Here is a 25,956-nt window from a genome sequence, read left to right as displayed (position 1 = left end):
GTACTGGGGCTAGGATTTCAACATATGAATTTTCAGGGACATGATTCAGCCCATATCTTAGGGCCAAATATTTTTTTCTTATGTATGTCTAACTGACCTCTTACATTCATTGAAAATAATGTTTTTCTTTCTTATTTTGGTACCAAATTAATCAGAAATTAAGTATCCATACATATGTGAGTCTTATTTCTCAACATCCTCTTCTGTTACTGTCTTCATAAGTCTTACAGTAACAGTACTCTTTTAATGACTTTGGGTTTTTTATGTCTTGCTACTCATGGAAAAAAATCTTTCTACTTGTCCTTCTTCTTTAACAGGATCTTGGCTAATCTTTTTTTTTCTTTTAATTTTTAAATTTTATTTATTTTTTTATACAGCAGGTTCTTATTAGTCATCAATTTTATACACATTAGTGTATACATGTCAATCCCAATCACCCAATTCAGCACACCACCATCGCCACCCCCCACGGCTTTCCCCCCTTGGTGTCCATAAGTTTGTTCTCTACATCTGTGTCTCAACTTCTGCCCTGTAAACCTGTTCATCTGTACCATTATTCTAGGTTCCACATATATGTGTTAATATACGATATATGTTTTTCTCTTTCTGACTTACTTCACTCTGTATGACAGTCTCTAGATCCATCCACGTCTCAACAAATGACTCAGTTTCGTTCCTTTTTATGGCTAATATTCCATTGCATATATGTACCACATCTTCTTTATCCATTCGTCTGTCGATGGGCATTTAGGTTGCTGCCATGACCTGGCTATTGTAAATAGTGTTGCAATGAACATTGGGGTGCATGTGGCTTTATGAATTATGGTTTTCTCTGGATATATGCCCAGTAGTGGGATTGCTGGATCATATGGTATATATATTTTTAGTTTTTTAAGGAACCTCCATACTGTTCTCCATAGTGACTGTATCAATTAACATTCCCACCAACAGTGCAAGAGGGTTCCCTTTTCTCCATGCCCTCTCCAGCATTTGTTGTTTGTAGATTTTCTGATGATGCCCATTCTAACTGGTGTGAGGTGATACCTCATTGTAGTTTGGATTTGCATTTCTCTAATAATTAGTGATCTTGAGCAGCTTTTCATGTGCTTCTTGGCCATCTGTATGTCATCTTTGGAGAAATGTCTATTTAGGTCTTCTGCCCATTTTAGAATTGGGTTGTTTGGAGGGGAGGGGCAAGATGGCGGAAGAGTAAGACGCGGAGATCACCTTCCTCCCCACAGATACATGAGAAATACATCTACACGTGGAACTGCTCCTACAGAACACCCACTGAACGCTGGCAGAAGACGTCAGACCTCCCAAAAGGCAAGAAAATCCCCACGTACTTGGGTAGGGCAAAAGAAAAAAGAAATAACAGAGACAAAAGAATAGGGACGGGACCTGCACCAGTGGGAGGGAGCTGTGAAGGAGGAAAGGTTTCCACACACTAGGAAGCCCCTTCGTGGGCAGAGACTGCGGGTAGCAGAGGGGGGAAGCTTCGGAGCCACGGAGGAGAGCGCAGCCACAGTGGTGCGGAGGGCAAAGCGGAGATTCCCGCACAGAGGAGCGGTGCCGACCAGCACTCACCAGCCCGAGAGGCTTGTCTGCTCAGCCACCGGGGCGGGCGGGGCCTGGGAGCTGGGGCTTGGGCTTCGGTGCTAGCCGGGAGGGAGTCCGGGAAAAAGACTGCAGCTGCCAAAGAGGCAAGAGAATTTTTCTTGCCTCTTTGTTTCGCGGCGCGCAAGGAGAGGGGATCCAGAGCGCCGCCTAAACGAGCTCCAGAGACGGGCGCGAGCCGCGGCTATCAGCGCGGATCCCACAGCAACAGGGACGCAGAGGGAAAAACGGAGAGATTCCCGCACAGAGGCTCGGCGCCGAGCAGCACTCACCAGCCCGAGAGGCTTGTCTGCTCACCCGCCGGGGCGGGCGGGGGCTGGGAGCTGAGGCGCGGGCTTCGGTCGGATCCCAGGGAGAGGACTGGGGTTGGCTGCGTGAACACAGCCTGAAGGGTCTAGCGCACCACAACTAGCCGGGAGGGTGCACGAGAAAAAGTCTGCAGCTGCCGAAGAGGCGGGAGACTTTTTCTTGCCTCTTTGTTTCGCGGCGTGCAAGGAGAGGGGATTCAGAGCGCCACTTAAACGAACTCCAGAGACTGGCGTGAGCCGCGGCTATCAGCGCGGACCCCAGAGACGGGCATGAGACGCTAAGGCTGCTGCTGCCGCCACCAAACAGCCTGTGGGCGAGCACAGGTCATTCTCCACACCGCCCCTCCCGGGAGCCTGTGCAGCCCGCCACGGCCAGGCTCCCGTAACCCGGGGACAACTTCCCCGGGAGAGCGCACGGCGCGCCTCAGGCTGCTGCAACGTCACGCCGGCTTCTGCCGCCGCAGGCTCGCCCCGCCTCCTCCGTACCGCTCCCCCCGCCCCCGGCCTGACTGAGCCAGAGCCCCCGAATCAGCTGCTCCTTTAACCCCGTTCTGTCTGGGCGGGGAACAGACGCCCTCAGGGGACCTACATGCAGAGGCGGGTCCAAATCCAAAGCTGAACCCCGGGAGCTGTACGAACAAAGAAGAGAAAGGGAAATCTCTCCCAGCAGCCTCAGAAGCAGCGGATTAAAGCTCCACAAACAACTTGATGTGCCTGCATCTGTTGAATACCTGAATAGACAACGAATCATCCCAAATTTAGGAGATGGACTTTGGGAGCAGGATATATTAACTTTTCCCCTTTTCCTTTTTTTTGTGAGTGTAGATGTGTATGCTTCTGGGTGAGATTTTGTCTGTATAGCTTTGCTCTCACCGTTAGTCCTAGGGTTAGGTCTGTCCGTTTTTTTTTTTTTTTTTTTTTCCCTAATAAATGTTTTCTTAATAATTTTTTCCTTATTTTCTATTTTTAAAAAAATTTTTAATAAGTTTTTTCATATTTTTTATTTTAAAAAATTAAAAAATTTTTTTTCTTAATAAATTTTTTCTAAATAATTTTTTTCTTATTTTTAGTATAAAAAATTAATAAATCTATTTTTAAAAATTAAAAAAAAATTTTTTTTTAATAAATTTACTCTTAATAATTTTTTTTCTTATTTTTTATTATAATTGCTTTATTTTATTTTATTTTATCCTCTTTTTTTCTTTCTTTCCATTTTTTCTCCCTTTTATTCTGAGCCGTGTGGATGAAAGGCTCTTGGTGCTCCAGCCAGGCATCAGGGCTGTGCCTCTGAGGTGGGAGAGCCAACTTCAGGACACTGGTCCACAAGAGACCTCCCAGCTCCACGTAATACCAAACGGCGAAAATCTCTCACAGATCTCCATCTCAACATCAAGACCCAGCTTCACTCAACGACCAGCAAGCTACAGTGCTGGACACCCTATGCCAAACAACTAGCAAGAGAGGAACACAGCCCCATCCATTAACAGAGAGGCTGCCTAAAATCATAATAAGGCCACAGACACCCCAAAACACACCACCAGACGTGGACGAGCCCACCAGAAAGACAAGATCCAGCCTCATCCACCAGAACACAGGCACTGCTCCCCTCCACCAGGAAGCCTACACAACCCACTGAACCAACCTTAGCCACTGTGGACAGATACCAAAAACAACGGGAACTACGAACCTGCAGCCTGTGAAAAGGAGACCCCAAACACAGTAAGATAAGCAAAATGAGAAGACAGAAAAACACACAGCAGATGAAGGAGCAGGGTCAAAACACACCAGACCTAACAAATGAAGAGGAAATAGGTAGTCTACCTGAAAAAGAATTCAGAATAATGATAGTAAGGATGATCCAAAGTCTTGGAAATAGAATAGACAAAATGCAAGAAACATTTAACAAGGACGTAGAAGAACTAAAGAGGAACCAAGAAACGATGACAAGCACAATAAATGAAATTAAAAATACTCTAGATGGGATCAATAGCAGAATAACTGAGGCAGAAGAACGGATAAGTGACCTGGAAGATAAAATGGTGGAAATAACTACTGCAGACCAGAATAAAGAAAAAAGAATGAAAAGAACTGAGGACAGTCTCAGAGACCTCTGGGACAACATTAAACGCACCAACATTCGAATTATAGGGGTCCCAGAAGAAGAAGAGAAAAAGAAAGGGACTGAGAAAATATTTGAAGAGATTATAGTTGAAAACTTCCCTAATATGGGAAAGGAAATAGTTAATCAAGTCCTGGAAGCACAGAGAGTCCCATACAGGATAAATCCAAGGAGAAACACACCAAGACACATATTAATCAAACTATCAAAAATTAAATATAAAGAAAACATATTAAAAGCAGCAAGGGAAAAACAACAGATAACACACAAGGGCATCCCCATAAGGTTAACAGCTGATCTTTCAGCAGAAACTCTGCAAGCCAGAAGGGAGTGGCAGGATATACTTAAAGTGATGAAGGAGAAAAACCTACAACCAAGATTACTCTACCCAGCAAGGATCTCATTCAGATTTGATGGAGAAATTAAAACCTTTACAGACAAGCAAAAGCTGAGAGAGTTCAGCACCACCAAACCAGCTTTACAACAAATGCTACAGGAACTTCTCTAGGCAAGAAACACAAGAGAAGGAAAACACCTACAATAACAAACCCAAAACATTTAAGAAAATGGGAATAGGAACATACATATCGATAATTACCTTAAATGTAAATGGATTAAATGCTCCCACCAAAAGACACAGACTGGCTGAATGGATACAAAAACAAGACCCATATATATGCTGTCTACAAGAGACCCACTTCAGACCTAGAGACACATACAGACTGAAAGTGAGGGGATGGAAAAAGATATTCCATGCAAATGGAAATCAAAAGAAAGCTGGAGTAGCAATTCTCATATCAGACAAAATAGACTTTAAAATAAAGACAATTACAAGAGACAAAGACGGACACTATATAATGATCAAGGGATCGATCCAAGAGGAAGGTATAACAATTGTAAATATTTATGCACCCAACATAGGAGCACCTCAATACATAAGGCAAATAGTAACAGCCATAAAAGGGGAAATCGACAGTAACACAATCATAGTAGGGGACTTTAACACCCCACTTTCACCAATGGACAGATCATCCAAAATGAAAATCAATAAGGAAACACAAGCTTTAAATGATACATTAAACAAGATGGACTTAATTGATATTTATAGGACATTCCACCCAAAAACAACAGAATACACATTTTTCTCAAGTGCTCATGGAACATTCTCCAGGATAGATCATATCTTGGGTCACAAATCAAGCCTTGGTAAATTTAAAAAAATTGAAATCGTATCAAGTATCTTTTCCGACCACAACGCTATGAGACTAGATATCAATTACAGGAAAAGATCTGTAAAAAATACAAACACATGGAGGCTACACAATACACTACTTAATAACGAAGTGATCACTGAAGAAATCAAAGGGGAAATCAAAAAATACCTAGAAACAAATGACAATGGAGACACGACGATCCAAAACCTATGGGATGCAGCAAAAGCAGTTCTAAGAGGGAAGTTTATAGCAATACAAGCCTACATCAAGAAACAGGAAACATCTCGAATAAACAACCTAACCTTGCACCTAAAGCAATTAGAGAAAGAAGAACAAAAAAACCCCAAAGCTAGCAGAAGGAAAGAAATCATAAAGATCAGATCAGAAATAAATGAAAAAGAAATGAAGGAAACAATAGCAAAAATCAATGAAAGTAAAAGCTGGTTCTTTGAGAAGATAAACAAAATTGATAAACCATTAGCCAGACTCATCAAGAGAAAAAAGGAGAAGACTCAAATTAATAGAATTAGAAATGAAAAAGGAGAAGTAACCACTGACACTGCAGAAATACAAACGATCATAAGAGATTACTACAAGCAACTCTATGCTAATAAAATGGACAACCTGGAAGAAATGGACAGATTCTTAGAAATGCACAACCTGCCGAGACTGAACCAGGAAGAAATAGAAAATATGAACAGACCAATCACAAGCACTGAAATTGAAACTGTGATTAAAAATCTTCCAACACACAAAAGCCCAGGACCAGATGGCTTCACAGGCGAATTCTATCAAACATTTAGAGAAGAGCTAACACCTATCCTTCTCAAACTCTTCCAAAGTATTGCAGAGGGAGGAACACTCCCCAACTCATTCTACGAGGCCACCATCACCCTGATACCAAAACCAGGCAAAGATGTCACAAAGAAAGAAAACTACAGGCCAATATCACTGATGAACATAGATGCAAAAATCCTCAACAAAATACTAGCAAACAGAATCCAACAGCACATTAAAAGGATCATACACCATGATCAAGTGGGGTTTATTCCAGGAATGCAAGGATTCTTCAATATACGCAAATCAATCAACGTGATACATCATATTAACAAATTGAAGGAGAAAAACCATATGATCATCTCAATAGATGCAGAGAAAGCTTTCGACAAAATTCAACACCCATTTATGATAAAAGTCCTGCAGAAAGTAGGCATAGAGGGAACTTTCCTCAACATAATAAAGGCCGTATATGACAAACCCACAGCCAACATTGTCCTCAATGGTGAAAAACTGAAACCATTTCCACTAAGATCAGGAACAAGACAAGGTTGCCCACTCTCACCACTATTATTCAACATAGTTTTGGAAGTGTTAGCCACAGCAATCAGAGACGAAAAAGAAATAAAAGGAATCCAAATCGGAAAAGAAGAAGTAAAGCTGTCACTGTTTGCAGATGACATGATACTATACATAGAGAATCCATAAGATGCTACCAGAAAACTACTAGAGCTAATCAATGAATTTGGTAAAGTAGCAGGATACAAAATTAATGCACAGAAATCTCTTGCATTCCTGTATACTAATGATGAAAAATCTGAAAGTGAAATTAAGAAAACACTCCCGTTTACCATTGCAACAAAAAGAATAAAATACCTAGGAATAAACCTACCTAAGGAGACAAAAGACCTGTATGCAGAAAATTATAGGACACTGATGAAAGAAATTAAAGATGATACAAATAGATGGAGAGATATACCATGTTCTTGGATTGGAAGAATCAACATTGTGAAAATGACTCTGCTACCCAAAGCAATCTACAGATTCAATGCAATCCCTATCAAACTACCACTGGCATTTTTCACAGAACTAGAACAAAAAATTTCACAATTTGTATGGAAACACAAAAGACCCCGAATAGCCAAAGCAATCTTGAGAACGAAAAATGGAGCTGGAGGAATCAGGCTCCCTGACTTCAGACTATATTACAAAGCTACAGTAATCAAGACAGTTTGGTACTGGCACAAAAACAGAAATATAGATCAATGGAACAGGATAGAAAGCCCAGAGATAAGCCCACGCACATATGGTCACCTTATCTTTGATAAAGGAGGCAAGCATATACAGTGGAGAAAAGACAGCCTCTTCAATAAGTGGTGCTGGGAAAATTGGACAGGTACATGTAAAAGTATGAAATTAGAACACTCCCTAACACCATACACAAAAATAAACTCAAAATGGATTAAAGACCTAAGTGTAAGGCCAGACACTATCAAACTCTTAGAGGAAAACATAGGCAGAACACTGTATGACATAAGTCACAGCAAGATCCTTTTTGACCCAGGTCCTAGAGAAATGGAAATAAAAACACAAATAAACAAATGGGACCTAATGAAACTTAAAAGCTTTTGCACAGCAAAGGAAACCATAAACAAGACCAAAAGACAACCCTCAGAATGGGAGAAAATATTTGCAAATGAAGCAACGGACAAAGGATTAATCTCCAAGATTTACAAGCAGCTCATGCAGCTCAATAACAAAAAAACGAACAACCCAATCCAAAAATGGGCAGAAGACCTAAATAGACATTTCTCCAAAGAAGATATACAGATTGCCAACAGACAAATGAAAGAATGCTCAACATCATTAATCATTAGAGAAATTCAAATCAAAACTACAATGAGATATCATCTCACACTGGTCAGAGTGGCCATCATCAAAAAATCTAGAAACAATAAATGCTGGAGAGGGTGTGGAGAAAAGGGAACACTCTTGCACTGTTGGTGGGAATGTAAATTGATACAGCCACTATGGAGAACAGTATGGAGGTTCCTTAAAAAACTAAAAATAGAACTACCATATGACCCAGCAATCCCACTACTGGGCATATACCCTGAGAAAACCATAATTCAGAAAGAGTCATGTACCAAAATATTCACTGCAGCTCTGTTTACAATAGCCAGGACATGGAAGCAACCTAGGTGTCCATCATCGGATGAATGGATAAAGAAGATGTGGCACATATATACAATGGAATATTACTCAGCCATAAAAAGAAATGAAATGGAGGTGTTTGTAATGAGGTGGATGGAGTTAGAGTCTGTCATACAGAGTGAAGTAAGTCAGAAAGAGAAAAACAAATACAGTATGCTAACACATATATATGGAATCTAAGGGAAAAAAAAAAAAAAAGAGGTCATGAAGAACCTAGTGGCAAGATGGGAATAAAGACACAGACCTACTAGAGAATGGACTTGAGGATATGGGGAGGGGGAAGGGTGAGATGTCACAGGGTGAGAGAGTGTCATGGACATATATACACTACCAAATGTAAAATAGATAACTAGTGGGAAGCAGCCGCATAGCACAGGGAGATCAGCTCGGTGCTTTGTGACCACCTAGAGGGGTGGGATAGGGAGGGTGGGAGGGAGGGAGATGCAAGAGGGAAGAGATATGGCAGCATATGTATATGTGTAACTGATTCACTTTGTTGTAAAGCAGAAGCTAGCACACCATTGTAAAGCAATTATACTTCAATAAAGATGTTTAAAAAAACTAAAAATAAAAAATAAAAAAAAAAAAAAGAATTGGGTTGTTTGTTTCTTTAATATTGAGCTGCATGAGCTGTTTATATATTTTGGAGATTAATCCTTTGTCCATTGATTCGTTTGCAAATATTTTCTCCCATTCTGAGGGTTGTCTTTTTGTCTTGTTTATGGTTTCCTTTGCTGTGCAAAAGTTTTGAAGTTTCATTAGGTCCCATTTGTTTATTTTTGTTTTTATTTCCATTACTCTAGGAGGTGGATCAAAAAAGATCTTGCTGTGATTTATGTCAAAGAGTGTTCTTCCTATGTTTTCCTCTAAGAGATTTATAGTGTCTGGTCTTACATTTAGGTCTCTAATCCATTTTGAGTTTATTTTTGTGCATGGTGCTAGGGAGTGTTCTAATTTCATTCTTTTACATGTACTTGTCCAGTTTTCCCAGCACCACTTATTGAAGACACTGTCTTTTTTCCATTGTACATCCTTGCCTCCTTTGTCATAGATTAGTTGACCATAGGTGCATGGGTTTATATCTGGGCTTTCTATCTTGTTCCATTGATCTATGTTTCTGTTTTTGTGCCAGTACCATATTGTCTTGATTACTGTAGCTTTGTAGTATAGTCTGAAGTCAGGGAGTCTGATTCCTCCAGCTCAATTTTTTTCCCTCAAGACTGCTTTGGCTATTCGGGGTATTTTGTGTCTCCATACAAATTTTAAGATTTTTGGTTCTAGTTCTGTAAAAAATGCCATTGATAAGTTTATAGGGATTGCTTTGGGTAGTATAGTCATTTTCACAGTATTGATTCTTCCAATCCAAGAACATGGTACATCTCTCCATCTGTTGGCATCATCTTTAATTTCTTTCATCAGTGTCTTATAGTTTTCGGCATACAGGTCTTTTGTCTCCCTAGGTAGGTTTATTCCTAGGTATTTAATTCTTTTTGTTGCAGTGGTAAATGGGAGTGTTTCCTTAATTTCTCTTTCAGATTTTTCATCATTCTTGTATAGGAATGCAAGAGATTTCTGTGCATTAATTTTTTATCCTGCAAATTTACCAAAGTCATTGATTAGCTCTAGTAGTTTTCTCATGGCATCTTTAGGATTCTCTATGTATAGTATCATGTCATCTGCAAACAGTGACAGTTTTACTTCTTCTTTTCCAATTTGGATTCCTTTTATTTCTTGTTCTTCTCTCATTGCCATGGCTAGGACTTCCAAAACTGTGTTGAATAATAGTGGTGAGAGTGGACATCCTTGTTTTGCTCCTGATCTTAGAGGAAATGCTTTCAGTTTTTCACCATTGACACTGATGTTTGCTGTGCATTTGTCGTATATGGCCTTTATCATGTTGAGGTAGGTTCCCACTATGCCCACTTTCTGTAGAGTTTTTATCATAAATGGGTGTTGAATTTTCTCAAAAGCTTTTTCTGCATCTATTGAGAAGATCCTATGGTTTTTCTTCTTCAGTTTGTTAATATGGTGTATCACATTGATTGTTTTGTGTATATTGAAGAATCCTTGCATCACTGGGATAAATCCCAGTTGATCATGGTGTGTGATCCTTTTAATGTGTTGTTGGATTCTGTTTGCTAGTATTTTGTTGAGGATTTTTGCATCGATATTCATCAGTGATATTGGTCTCTAATTTTCTTTTGTTGTAGTATCTTTGTCTGGTTTTGGTATCAGGGTGATGGTGGCCTCATAGAATGAGTCTGGGAGTGTTCCTTCCTCTGCAATTTTTTTTGAAGAGTTTGAGAAGGATGGGTGTTAGCTCTTCTCTAAATGTTTGATAGAATTCACCTGTGAAGCCATCTGGTCCTGGACTTTTGTTTGTTGGAAGATTTTTAATCACAGTTTCAATTTCAGTGCTTGTGATTGGTCTGTTTATATTTTCTATTTCTTCCCAGTTCAGTCTCGGAAGCTTGTACTTTTCTAAGAATTTGTCCATTTCTTCCAGGTTGTCTGCTTTATTGGCATAGAGTTGCTCATAGTAGTCTCTTAGGATGCCTTGTATTTCTGCAGTGTCTGTTGTAACTTCTCTTTTTTCCTTTCTAATTTTATTGATTTGAGTCCTCTCCCTCTTATGCTTGATGAGTCTGGCTAACGGTTTATCAATTTTGTTTATCTTCTCAAAGAACCAGCTTTTAGTTTTATTGATCTTTGCTATTGTTTTCTTTGTTTTCTATTTCATTTATTTCTGCTCTGATGTTTATGATTTCTTTCCTTCTGCTAACTTTGGGTTTTGTTTATTCTTCTTTCTCTAGTTCCTTTAGGTGTAAGGTTAGATTGTTGATTTGAGATGTTTGTTGTTTCTTGAGGTAGGATTGTATAGCTATAAACTTTCCTCTTAGAACTGCTTTTGCTGCATCCCATAGGTTTTGGATCGTCATGTTCTCATTGTCATTTGTCTCTAGGTATTTTTTGCTTTCTTCAGTGATCTATTGGTTATTTAGTAAACGTATTGTTTAGCCTCCATGTGTTTGTGTTTTTTACGTTTTTTTCCCTGTAATTGATTTCTAATCTCATCGCATTGTGGTCAGAAAAGATGCTTGATATGATTTCAATTTTCTTAAATTTACTGAGGCTTGATTTGTGACCCAAGATGTGATCTATCCTGGAGAATGTTTCATGTGCACTTGAGAAGAAAATGTATCTGCTGTTTTTGGATGGAATGTCCTATAAATATCAATTAAATCTATCTGTTCTATTGTGTCATTTAAAGCTTCTGTTTCCTTATTTATTTTCATTTTGGATGATCCGTCCATTGGTGTAAGTGAGGTGTTAAAGTCCCCTTCTATTATTGTGTTACTGTCGATATCCTCTTTTATAGCTGTTAGCAGTTGCCCTATGTATTGAGGTGCTCCTATGTTCAGTGTATATATATTTATAACTGTTATATCTTCTTGGATTGATCTCTTGATCATTATGTAGTGTCCTTCCTTGTCTCTTGTAATATTCTTTATTTTAAAGTTTATTTTACCTGGTATGAGTATTGCTACTCCAGCTTTCTTTTGATTTCCATTTGCATGGAATATCTTGTTCCAACCCCTCACTTTCAGTCTCTATGTGTCCCTAGGTCTGAAGTGGGTCTCTTGTAGACAGCATATATATGGGTCTTGTTTTTGTATCCATTCCGCAAGCCTGTGTCTTTTGCTTGGAGCATTTAATCCATTCACGTTTAAGGTAATTATCGATATGTATGTCCCTATTACCATTTTCTTAATTGTTTTGGGTTTGTTTTTGTAGGTCCTTTCCTTCTCTTGTGTTTCCCACTTAGAGAAGTTCCTTTAGCATTCACTGTAGAACTGGTTTGGTGGTGCTGAATTCTCTTAGCTTTTGCTTGTCTGTAAAGCTTTTGATTTCTCCATCGAATCTGAATGACATCCTTGCCAGGTAGAGTAATCTTGATTGTAGGTTCTTCCCTTTCATCACTTTAAATATCATGCCACTCCTTTCTGGCTTGTAGAGTTTCTGCTGAGAAATCAGCTGTTAACCTTCTGGGAGTTCCCTTGTATGTTCTTTGTCATTTTTCCCTTGCTGCTTTCAATAATTTTTCTTTGTCTTTAATTTTTGCCAATTTGATTACTATGTGTCTTGGCATGTTTCTCCTTGTGTTTATCCTGTATGGGAGACTCTGCACTTCCTGGACTTGGGTGGCTATTTCCTTTCCCATATTAGGGAAGTTTTCGACTACAATCTCTTCAAATACTTTCTCAGGTCCTTTCTCTCTCTCTTCTCCTTCTGGGACCCCTATAATGCGAATGTTGTTGTGTTTAATGTTGTCCCTTGAGGTCTCTTACGCTGTCTTCATTTCTTTTCATTCTTTTTTCTTTATTCTGTTCTGCAGCTGTGAATTCCGCCATTCTGTCTTCCAGGTCACCTATCCGTTCTTCTGCCTCAGTTATTCTGCTATTGATTCCTTCTAGTGTAGTTTTCACTTCAGTTATTGTATTGTTCATCTCTGTTTGTTCTTTAATTCTTCTAGGTCTTTGTTAAACATTTCTTTCATCTTCTCGATCTTTGCCTCATTTCTTTTTCCGAGGTCCTGGATCATCCTCACTATCATTATTCTGAATTCTTTTTCTGGAAGGTTGCTTATCTCTACTTCATTTAGTTGTTTTTCTTGGGTTTTATCTTGTTCCTTCATCTGGTACATAGCCCTCTGCCTTTTCATCTTGTCTCTCTTTCTGTGAATCTGGTTTTTGTTCCACAGGCTGCAGGATTGTAGTTCTTCTTGCTTCTGCTGTCTGCCCTCTGGTGGATGAGGCTATCTAAGAGGATTGTGTAAGTTTCCTGATGGGAGGGACTCAGATCGTGGCTAATCTTAGTCCTTGATTTTTCCACACAGAAGGGAATTTTGTCAAGTCTCCCCAACTCCCCAAAACAAACTTGTTGGTATTTGATTAGGATGGTATTGACTTTATCGACCAATATGGGGAAAATTTACATCTTAAAAATAGTGAGTTTTCTGATGTGTCACCTTGGCACATGCCTCCATTATTTAGTTCTTTTCTAATTTATGTTAACAATATTCATACTCCCCGTGTAGAGATTGTGCACATTTTCATTAGATTTATTCCTGGTTTTGAAATTTCTGTTATCATTGTATATTGTATCATATTGCAAAATTTTATTTTTTAGTGGTATGTTGGTGGTATGTAGAATTTTAGTTAATTTTGTTTCTATTGACTTTAGATTACCAAACTTGCTGACCTCACTTATTAATCAATAATTTACCTGTAAATTTCTTTGAATTTTCTAGAAATATAATCATAAATGAGATGACTGTTTTATCTCTTCTTTTCTAACCCTCCTAATTTTCATTCCTTTCCCTTGACTTACTGAATTGACAGTTTCTTTTCTTTTTTTTTTTTTAACGTTTTTATTGGAGTATAATTGCCTTACAATCGTGTGTTAGTTTCTGCTTTATAACGAAGTGAATCAGTTGCACATATACATATATCCCCATATCTCTTCCCTCTTGTGTCTCCCTCCCTCCCACCCTCCCTATCCCACCCTCCTAGCTGGTCACAAAGCACCGAGCTGATCTCCCTGTGCTATGAGACTGCTTCCCACTAGCTATCTATTTTACATTTGTTAGTGTACATATGTCCATATATACACTACCACTCTCTCATTTTGTCCCAGCTTACCCTTCCCTCTCCCCATGTCCTGACGTTCATTTTCTAGCAGGTCTGTGTCTTTATTCCTGTCTTGCCCTTAGGTTCTTCATGACAATTTTGTTTAATTCCATATATATGTGTTAGCATACTGTATTTGTTTTTCTCTTTCTGACTTACTTCACTCTGTATGACAATCTCTAGGTCCATCCACTACAAAAAACTCAATTTCGTTCTTTTTTATGGCTGAGTAATATTCCATTGTATATATGTGCCACATCTTCTTTATCCATTCATCTGTCGATGGACACGTAGGTTGCTTCCATGTCCTGGTTATTGTAAATAGAGCTGCAGTGAACATTGTCATACATGACTCATTTTGAATTATGTTTTTCTCAGGGTATATGCCCAGTAGTGGGATTGCTGGGTCATATGGTAGTTCTATTTTTAGTTTTTCAAGGAACCTGTATACCATTCTCCATAGTGGCTGTATCAATTTACATTCCCACCAAAAGTATATGAGGGTTCCCTTTTCTCCCCACCCTCTCCAGTATTTATTGTTTGTAGATTTTTTGATGATCACCATTCTGACCGGTGTGAGGTGATACCTTATTCTGGTTTTGATTTGCATTTCCCTAATGATTAGTGATGTTGAGCATCCTTTCATGTGTTTGTTGACAATCTGTACATCTTTTTTGGAGAAATGCCTATTTAGGTCTTCTGCCCATTTTTGAATTGGGTTTTTGCTTTTTTGATATTGAGCTTCATGAGCTGCTTGTAAATTTTGGAGATTAATCCTTTGTCAGTTGCGTCATTTGCAAATATTTTCTCCCATTCTGAAGGTTGTCTTTTCGTCTTGTTTATGGTTTCCTTTGCTGTGCAAAAACTTTTAAGTTTCATTAGGTCCCATTTGTTTATTTTTGTTTTTATTTCCATTTCTCTAGGAGGTGGGTCAAAAAGGATCTTGGTGTGATTTATGTCATACAGTGTTCTGCCTATGTTTTCCTCTAAGAGTTTTATAGTGTCTGGCCTTACATTTAGGTCTTTAACCCATTTTGAGTTTATTTTTGTGTATGGTGTTAGGAAGTGTTCTAATTTCATTCTTTTACATGTAGCTGTCCAGTTTTCCCAGCACCACTTATTGAAGAGACTGTCTTTTCTCCATGGTCTATTCTTGCCTCTATCAAATATAAGGTGACCATATGTGCATGGGTTTATCTCTGGGCTTTCTATACTGTTCCATTAATCTATATTTCTGTTTTTGTGCCAGTACCATATTGTCTTGATTACTGTAGCTTTGTAGTATAGTCTGAAGTCCAGGAGCCTGATTCCTCCAGCTCCATTTTTCTTTCTCAAGATTGCTTTGGCTTATCGGGGTCTTTTGTGTTTCCATACAAATTGTGAAATTTTTTGTTCCAGTTCTATGCAAAATGCCATTGGTAGTTTGATAGGGATTGCATTGAATCTGTAGATTGCTTTGGGTAGTAGAGTCATTTTCACAATGTTGATTCTTCCAATCCAAGAACATGGTATCTCTCTCCATCTATTTATATCATATTTAATGCCTTTCATCAGTGTCTTATAATTTTCTGCATACAGGTCTTTTGTCTCCTTAGGTAGGTTTATTCCTAGGTATTTTATTCTTTTGGTTGCAATGGTAAATGGGAGTGTTTTCTTAATTTCACTTTCAGATTTTTCATCAGTAGTGTATAAGAATGCAAGAGATTTCTATGCATTAGTTTTGTATCCTGCTACGTTACCAAATTCATTGATTAGCTCTAGTAGTTTTCTGGTAGCATCTCTAGGATTCTCTTTGTATAATATCATGTCATCTGCAAACAGTGACAGCTTTACTTCCGTTTTTCTGATTTGGATTCATTTATTTCTTTTTTCTTCTCTGATTGCTGTGGCTAAAACTTCCAAACTTCTCCTAATTTTCATTCCTTTCCCTTGACCTACTGAATTGAAAGAGTTTCTAATCCATGTTGAATTGCAGTGGGGAGAAGAGGCATTTCTTGTCTATTTCCCAGTGTCACAAGAAATGAAACTGAGTGATGTTCTTCATCAGATTAAAGGCATTCTCTCTTATTCCTAGGAGGCTAAGAGGTTTTATAATAATAGGTGTTGGATTTCATAGCTTTTTTGTCATCTATTGAAATAACTATGTAATTTTTCTTTCATTCTGTTATATGGTAAATTAGAATGATTGATTTTTTTAACATCTTTATTGTAGTATAATTGCTTTACAATTGTGTGTTAGTGTCTGCTTTATAACAAAGTGAATCAGCTATACATATACATATATCCCCATATCTCTTCCCTCTTGTGTCTCCCTCCCTCCCACCCTCCCTATCCCATCCCTCTAGGTGGTCACAAAGCACCGAGCTGATCTCCCTGTGCCATGAGGCTGCTTCCCACTAGCTATCGGTTTTACGTTTGGTAGTGTATATATGTCCATGCCACTCTCTCACTTTGTCCCAACTTACGCTTCCCCCTCTCTGTGTCCTCAAGTCCTTTCTCTAGTAGGTCTATGCCTTTATTCCCATTCTGCCTCTAGGTTCTTCATGACCATTTTTTTTTCTTTATATTCCATATATATGTGTTAACTGGAATCTAAAAAGAATGATTGAGTTTTAAGTCAGTCACTTGTTTTAAGTTAATCTTGCCTTTATGGAATCCATAAACTTGGTTTTGAGGAATTACTGTTTTTGTGTAGTGCCAGATTTTATCAACTGTTATTTTGTTTACAATTTTTGCAGATGAATTCATGAAAGTGTTGGACCTGTAATTTTCTTTTCTACTAATTTTCTTTTTCCCTTGTCAGATTTTGGAATCAAAGTTATGCTGGCTTTATATAAAACAATAATCTATTTTTTCCAGTTCATGCAATAATTAAGCAAGATTGGTGTGGTTTTATTTCTTAAATTTGTGACAGAATTAACTGGTAAAACCAGATAGGCTTGGAGATGTCTTTGGTGGAAGATTTATAGTTACAGTTTCAATTTCTCTAATAATTGTAGGATTCCACATTTTCTATTGTTAGTTGTATTTTTCTATTGTTTGTCCATTTCACCTAAATTTTCAAATATATTGGCATTAAATTCCTCCTATGATATTTGTAATATCCTTATGATGTCCTCATTTTAAAAATCATTATGATCTTTGTGATGATCTCCTTTTTATCCTGATATATTTTCTTCTTGATAAGTCTCTCCTGGGGTTTATTAATTTTTTAGTCTTTCAAAGAATTAAATTTCAGGTTGTTTGATCTTTTCTATTGCACACTTGTTTTCTAATTCATTGATTTCTGCATTTGTCTTTATTATTTTCATCCTTCTTCCTTTTGGGCTAAATTTGCTGTTCTTCTTTTTAAAACTTCTTGTGATGGGCTCATTAATTTTCAGCCTTCTTTCTTTTCTATAAATTTTTCTCTGTATCTCATTGTTTTGATGTAAGTTTTACTCTTAAAAGTTTTACTCATTTCAAATTGTTTTCTAGAAATTTGTTGGAATTTCTTCTCTGACCCATATATTTTTAGATGGATATTTTTAAACTTCCATAAGTGGATTTTCTAGTCTAAAAGTCTTTGATGTTTGATTGAAGTATTTAGTCAATTTTAAAATAGATTTGCATTTAGGTCTACCATTTTATTACTTATTGACTATTTTCAGACTATTATAAATTCATTTTTCTTCTTTCTTGCCTCCTTTTAGAAAATTTTTTATCATTCCATTTTTTTTCTATTTTCTTAGAAGTTTTTTGTTCTTTTTGGTATTAGCCTAGAATTTTGACTTACAAATATCTAATATTAAGCAATAATTTTCTCTCTCCTAAGACAACACAAAAACATTAAAACCCTTAAATATCATTTATCCTGAACAAGGTGTATATGTAATTTTAAATTCTATGTATTTATGTGTATGTGTGTGTATAAAATATTAAGATCTATATCTTAAATTCTATAAACTATCATTATTTTTTGATATAGTCAATATGCAACTAAATTTACCCAAATAGTTATTGTTTCTCATTCCATTTTCAATTTGATCATCTCTCTGGGAGCATTTCCTTTTGCCTGAAGAGTACTCTTTAGTATTTCTTTTAGAAAAGTATGCAGTAACAAACTCCTCAAATGTATTTAATTTATCTTCTTTCTTAGTATTTAATTTTATTTTCTTCATTGGTGCTGGTAATCACTCTATGGAGATGGGTTGGGCCCCTCACTCCTAATTTGGTTTGGATGTTGAGATTGAAGCCATCATATACCCCAAGATGGTATGACAAAGTTTATTACCCACCATAGTGAGGCTTTCTGGGGCCAGCACAGCAAGCTGCTAAGGTGGTCCAAAAATGGTTTTAGAGGTAGCAAAAAGTGCACTGACTTGATATTTTTTTGGTGATCATGAGGTTGAGTCAAGATGAAGGTTCTCTTGCACAAGCTAGGGGCTTGTACAGATTGAACCTCCCCTCCCAGCACCCAAGGACGGAGCACCAGCCTTTCTCATCAGCTTGCCCAGTTGTGGGATGGAGGGAAAAAAGGAGGAGTGAGGCTTAAGAGATGTTAGCAGTCAAATATCAAAAATGGAGTCAGACTTCATTACAGTTGCCCTTTGATTATTCCTCTTTTTACTATTCTTTGGTAGTTGTTCTTGGGCTAATACTATGTATTATTGGTATATAAAAGTCTATTTACAGTCAATATTATACCTCTTCCCCCTTCACTAACAGCAGTTTGATTCTATTTACCACTCCTTACCTCTGTCTTTTGTGCTATTGTCATATCTTTTACTTCCACATACATTATGATTCCAATCTTATAATGTTATTATCTTTACCTTAATAGTCCTAGAGTGTCCTAGAGTCCTAGAGTCCTATTGTCTGGGGTTCTGAACTAAACTGCAGGGGGCTTGTTGGACCCCGCTCCTGTGGGATCTGAACTCCAACACTGACTCTCCCAGGCTGTCCGTGTCCTGCCACCCTTCTCTGCCTCTTTCCTGGCCCTCTCAGAATGGACAGATGCACCAGATTCTGGGCCTGCTTCTCAGGGTTACATTCTTCCAGAGGATCTCGGCTTTATTCTCTGTCATTGTCTTGTTTACTCTCTCTTGCCTTCAAACAGATTTATAATAATATATTTAGTCCTGTTTTTCTGGTTGCTTCCAGGGGTTAGAGTTGCCTATTATACAGTTTGCCATTGTTGAAAGTTAATATTCCCTCCACATTTCATCATCACTAAGAGCATATTTAATCTCTGAGTTTTAAGAGAATAGATAAGGCAAGCATTCCACTTGAATAATAATGTAATAATTGAATGTATTACCTTCCACTGGAAAGACATCAGTGTATGGAGTCACATAGTTTTCAGTTCACTCCAAACATTTTTGCTGCATTAATTTCTTGTGTCCAAATAAAACTCTATGGGTAACAGGCACCTGGACACACTGGTCTCATTGCTTATAAGGTGTCCTAAGGACTCGTGTGAAACTGGTGCAGGTAAATGCCTCACACCAACACAGATACCCCATCACCCTTCTCATGACCGAGCTAGTGGCAGGCTCCAGGCTGGGCTGCAATTGCAGAGAAGCAGATGTTTGAACACTTTGTGAGATCTTATGGAAAGCTCTCAACAGGTGGTGGAAAAGATCAGGATTTGATGGAATGTGGAGAAAGTTGAGACTCTCAGCAAGTTGTAAGGATCCAAGTTTATAAACTTTCTTCCGTTTAGAATCCATTTCCACATTTGTAGACAATTCCACAGGACTTGTGGGCCCCTGACGCCCATCTACAAAGTTGTCTAGACTACATTGACCAGATTTAACTGCACACTCAGCTGCTCAATCTGCATCCTGGTCTTTCTATCTAGGAGTGCCCTCCTGTGCTTCAACACTATCAGTGCCTGGGGCTCTTGAAATCCAGACACCCATTTTATACTTGGAAAATTCTTCTAGGACTGACTTCTTCATACAAGCTGCAAACTATCTTCTGGTTCATTTCATGATGCCCTGCAGGTCAAGTCCAATACTTCTCCCTTGTGACAGTCGTACATCAGTACCTATCCTCATGTATTGCCTGAGTCTTCTCTTTTCTGGGTTCATCATTCCTACATCGTTTAGCCATTTCTTAGGCAAAATGACTTAGAGGCCAAATAGTTAAATAATTTACAGAATTCAGGTAAGTAAAAAAAAGGAGTGAAGTGGGCCTGGTCTTTGTATTAAACATACAGAAATATTCTTCACTTGCACTTAGGAATCTTTAATTTTGCTGCTTTTGTTGGACACAAGAGCAGAGAAATATCTCTCTGAAGAAAAGTGCCAGCATAAGCCTGAAGGTACTTGATAAATAACCGACAGCCTCATTCCCTAGGAGACACAGGCCAGCAGGGGCCTGAGTCCACTGGGCTTGCACACCATCTAAAGGCTGCAACCCTTCTTCTCTCTGGCCCATGAGTGCCTCATAGGAAAATGGAACCAATGTGACTAGGTCTTCTGATTGTTTGTGATGAAAAAAATCAGGATCTAGATTTGTATGTGATATAGTTTGAAATTCAAATGAAAGTTCAAATCATGTTTGAGACCCTGTGGTTTGTGGTCTAACAAAGCAGTGGTCCCCTGCCTGCTTTCACCTTACCAAACCCTGTCGCTTCCTTCAGCTTGCTCCAGGAAGCCCATCTCCTTCCTGGCATGTGCCTCCCAACTCAGAAGGCTGTTTTCCAGGTATTGTGCGCTCAGTGTGGATTAAAGTCATTCTAGATAAATTTAATTGCCACCTAAAGTCTCTTAAGCCACTGTGGGGGGAGGATAAGTAACACACTCTTATGCTTGGCTCACACTGAGTTTCCTGACGGATACGACCACAAAACCATTTTTTTTTTTTTTTTGGTCATGTCTAAATCTTGTTTCCCTCCTCCTGTTCTAAGAACTTATGGGTCTTTTGACACTTGAACAGAAAGTTATAATGATCAAACTTACCTCTTCTGTAAGGTCAGCACTTTGGCAGAAAGACACTTCTCCCTATCAGTCCAGCTGGAGACAAAGTAGCCAACCTTCATCACTCTGAGTTCCAATTAAGTCAATTCACACTCTCTCTCTCCAAGTGAGGACAAGGAGACATTTCTGTAGGGAACCCAGCACCTCCCACCTGCACTTCCTTTGGTGCTCCATCCTCCTCCCTTTACTTGGGGTGGTTGTTCTTGGGGGCTAAGGGTCTTCTTTCTCATTCATCCCCTGGGGACCTTGGGGCAGACCCTGTTGGTCTGTAATGCATCCACTGTTGCTGGTGTGCTCACGTCTCACTAAGTCTCAGGGGATAGAAATAGAAGAGAAATCAGATGACACACTATCTTTAAAGGCCACACTATGACCTGTGTATTTAACTTTTCAGCAGCAGAATGAGAGAAGAGAAAACTGACTCAGGGAAAGTAAACTCCACCCTGGTTCAGAGCTGAATCATGTGCTTAATTGGCATGTCCCAGCCCTCAGAGACCCCGAAGTCAGGAGACCTTCCTCTTCTAGACAGAGAGAAAGAATACATGTGACCTCTGTATGCAGACCTGTGATTGCTGCATAACAGGACAGGATGAGAGCCAAAGCAGGCAGCAGTTAAGGATGACGGTAGCTCTCCTGTTCACGGGCTGTGGGGCCAACGAAGCTGTGATGCACTTGGTCCTTATGGCATGTTTAATTTCAATTACTAATAATGTGTTATAAGTCTTTTTCCTGTTACCGAATTCAAGTTCATGTGCCCTACGTACAGTAAGGCCAAGCAAACCAAAACATTGAAGTTTGGAGCAGAGAAAGGTTTATTGCAGGTCCAAGCAAGGAGGTGGGTGGCTTGTGCCCCCCAAACCCCAAACTCCTTGAAGGGTTTCAGCAAAACATTTTTAGAATTTTTTTAAAAGATTTATTTATTATTTATTTATTTTATTTATTTTTGGCTGCATTGGGTCTTAGTTGTGGCACACCGGATCTTTGTTGAGGCACACGGGATCTTTTGTTGCTGCGTGCGGGCTTCTTTCTAGTTGTGGCATGTGGGTTTTCTCTTCTCTAGTTGTGGCACATGGGCTCTGCAGTTTGCAGCAGGCAGGCTCTAGTTGAGGCGCATGAGCTCAGTAGTTGTGGCACGTGGGTTTAGTTGCCCTGCAGCATGTGGGATCTTAGTTCCTTGACCAGGGATTGAACCTGCGTCCCCTGCATTGCCAGGCAGATTCTTTACCACTGGACCACCAGGGAAGTCCCAGCAAAACATTTTTAAAGGCCAGGGGAAGGAAGGGTGTGGTTAGTTGTTGCAAACTTCTTGGTGTAGGAATCTTTTGTTCTTGCAGCTGTCCACGTAGGTCAGGGCACACTGTTCCTGTAAACCTCCCACAAGGCAAATGTTATTCTCTGTTCTGCAACTTTTTCTCTCTAAATGAATGGACTCTTAAAGGTCAGATCCCTAAGAATAGGCTCGCTATATATTTCAGGCTATAGGCAACATTCTTTTACAAAAGGTGCAGAGCCAGCATGACTAAGCACAGGCAACAGAGCACAAAGATTAAAGTAAAAGAAACAGACCTAATAGGGAGTCAGATTTGTTTTTCCCTATTACATTCCATTCTGTATAAGTAAACATACCAAGGTTTATATGGACACACAGATACATGAACACCAAGGCTGACTTTCTGGGATGCCAGTTAGAAGGTTGGTTCCTATAAACCTGGAAGAACTGAGACAGGCTGGGACCTGGGCCCCTTTGCTGCAGTGCTGCAATGCTTGCACCTGGACACACCTCTCCTTGAGCAACAAAATACAAAGAAACTATACGGGACTAAAAATAACTGCATGCATGTACAGTTGGGGTAAATTCTGGACCCCAAAATACAAAGAAACCAAAAAACCCAACTGCCAATTTTGAAGACCCTCAAGCAAAAACAGGGTGTTGGGAGCAAAAGCAGGGTACTGAGCATGCCCCCTGCACACCACCTAAGAGGTGGGCAAAACATCTAAGCCAGCCCTCCAGCCCAACCCCTGGACACACCCCTACCCTCGCTCCATATAAGGAACCAGCTCACCCCCACTCAGGGAGGGAGCAAGCAAGGGAACCTGTTGTTTGTCCTTGCTCCTCACTGCTGCAACAGGGGCCCCAATAAAGCCTTGCCTGAATTTCCTGTCTTGCCTCTAGTCAATTTCTATTGATTGGGGAAGGTCAAGAACACTGGTCAGTATCAGAACCTCCTAAGAGTTTGCCTTGTTTCCTCCCTGCGTTCTTAGACAGCAGAGAGAGCTCAGCAGAGCAACAAGGGGCTGTGGGCTTTGGCAAGAGTGTGACTGCCTGGAGAACAAAGGAAATCAGGGCCCCAGGTGCCGCCCTCCCTTGCTACCTGTGACATCAGGCTGGGGGGGCAGCATATCCTTGGTCCATTTATGGACTGTATGCTTGCCCAGGTTTCCGGGGCATCTGGAATGCCCCTTTCCCACTGTTAAAAGGGTTTTCTTACTATCTACTCTACCAGGCTCCATGATCATTAAATAAAAACTATGCCTGTAAAACAGAAGAGGCCTTATAAATGCTGTTAACAAATCCTGGTAGCCTGATAGGGTCTGACAGCTGCACTGAATGTAAATGAAGATGAGCCAGAACCCACAAAGGGCTGGGACCTGTGGGGATGTTGCTCTTAAATTCAGATTCTCTGACCATACTGCACAGAGTGTACACCACAGATTGTTTAATAAACAAGTCTTTATAAATTGTTCTGGAGAAAATCCAGTGGTGTAAAGGGAGTCTTACTAATGGCACCACTTTCTTTTAAGAAGACCAGAATACTTCATGATAAAAAAGATGCATGAGTTTTCACAACATTCAGTGAGTCAAGGCCGTGCTGATCCCTGCCATCTGCTTCCCTGTTGCCTCTCAGCTCCCTAGAACATTTTGCCGTTAAATGAGATAATCAAAGGGCAGTCTCAGCAGCGTGAAGATAGAAAATGAGCAGAAGCACCACGTACCCCACTCACTCCGTGGACCCAGAGCCTGCTGTGCATAGCGCTGGCCGAGAGCCAACGAGTGAAAGGCAGCCCTGTGCCTCTTGGAGCATCAGCTGCGGTGGCCTCGCAGGGAAACACGGGGCAGAGTTTGCAGTGGACCTCACAACAGAGCAGACCTGCCCTTTAGCCAGCACAGAGTGGGTCCTGGGTTCCACCCACAACTGGAGTAGGAAAAGGTGCGGGAGAGTGGGGGTGGCGGCTGCACACCAGGTGCTTCCCCTTTTCCTGGCAGACAAATGAGAGAGAGGTGTAGCCTTCTGAAAAGCGGCTGAATCCTGGTCTAAGACGAAGGGAGCAGACAGGTCAGGTCTCACTTCTGATGTCTGCAGAGTGCCAGCACTCTCCCTCAGCCCTCACATCTGGTATCATCTGACTGGGCTGGGGAGGGACACAGGACATTAACTTGGCACCACTCAGGGCTGAGTCTGAGACTGGCTCTTCCACTGGTGAGCTGGGTCCCTTGAGCAAACTCCTAACCTCCCTCTGTTCAATGCACTTCTGTGCCCTCCTCTGTTGAACCAGGAGAGTAACACCAAAAAACTGCAGAGGAAGTGCCCACCTCAGGGGTCCCAGCTTCTGTTTGGCACATAGGGGGATGGTTACCTCTCTGATCTGGCCAGCTGGACGTCAGAAGGGCACAATCTCAGTTTAACAACTTCCTCAATCCTGCGAACTTTTGGATTATTTTCTTTGTTATTCCTTAAAAACACACAAAACCAAAAACAAAACAAAAAAACAAGGGCCCCTGTCATTCCCATCTGCACACAGACATTCTGGATCATTGTTTTTGCCTGGCCCACACACCTCAATTCAACAAGCAACTGACAATCCTTACCAAGTTTGTCTACACTCTTCAGTGGCTGGTTGAGATTTCACTCAGTGTTTGATGCTGACATTCCATTCAGTAAAACGGCACCAAGAAAGGACACAAAGTAAAGCAAGGAGGCATAACTGGAAGGTGAGTAAAACCTAAGATAGTTTTTATGACAACTGCTCCAGAAGTAGATGAATTGTACAGTGATCAGAGATACTCCCATGAAATTGTCTTTTGACAAAATAAAAACTTTGGCCCACGGTCCACTTGTTTACATTTGTTTCTTGCTCTAAAAAGTGAAATGTGTGTGTGAAAAAAAAAATCAGTTGATCAATGGCTACCTGTGTTTCTATTGACTGAAATATGATGATTCATAGAACCATCATCTTAGTGTTTCCAGACAACTGAATATCAACTTAAAGATGTTTTCTCCACTGTCAGGGCTGGTCTCTTTATTCAGTTAAGCAAGCATTTTTAGGATATTGACCCTATTGTAGACATTGTGCTTGGCACAGCAGATAGAAAGATGGATCAGGTAGGGTTCCTGCCCACGGAGCTTACAAAGTAGTTTGGGGGTCAGGCATGTAATTAAATGATTCAGGGGGACATTGGTTGAATGAAAGCACAGTGTAGTTAAATAAATCACTAGGAGGGACTCTTAGCTCAGACAGGTCAAGAAAGGCTTCTGATGAAGCACAGTAGGAGCAGGGGTCAGTGTGGTTGAGGGAAAAGAGAAAAGACACTCCTCGCCTCAGGGACTGTTGTGGTTCGGAAGTTCTGCTTGGCTGGGGCATGTATCGTGGGGCATGGGATGATGAGTGATGAGGCTGGAGTCACCCGAAGGAGACTTGTCTAGTAGGAAGGGGGAGGCACTAATGGAGTTTAGGCAGGTATGCCATGGCTGTAATTATGCTTTAGAAATCTCTGTCTGGGTGCTCCATGGGCAGCAGGTTTGAGGGATGTACTGGAGTATTGGAGTTTCAGAGACAAGTTTTTAAGTTGATTGCAATAATCCAGGCAACAGTTCATGAGGCCCTGATCTGGGGTAATGTGGTAGAGACCCAGAGCATGGGGAATAGGGGCCATATTTGTTACCTTGCCTGAGCATCCTTCAGGAAGCACTGTATTCAGACCAATGCAGAACAGAAAATGCATAGCAGGCTTTTTTTTTTTTCTTTAAAAAGTTATAAACAGCTGAAATAGGG

The sequence above is a fragment of the Eubalaena glacialis genome, chromosome 2 (assembly GCF_028564815.1).
Source record: "Eubalaena glacialis isolate mEubGla1 chromosome 2, mEubGla1.1.hap2.+ XY, whole genome shotgun sequence".
NCBI lineage: Eukaryota > Metazoa > Chordata > Mammalia > Artiodactyla > Balaenidae > Eubalaena > Eubalaena glacialis.
The sequence above is the reverse complement of the archived record's forward strand: the minus strand, read 5'-3'. Positions refer to the sequence as shown.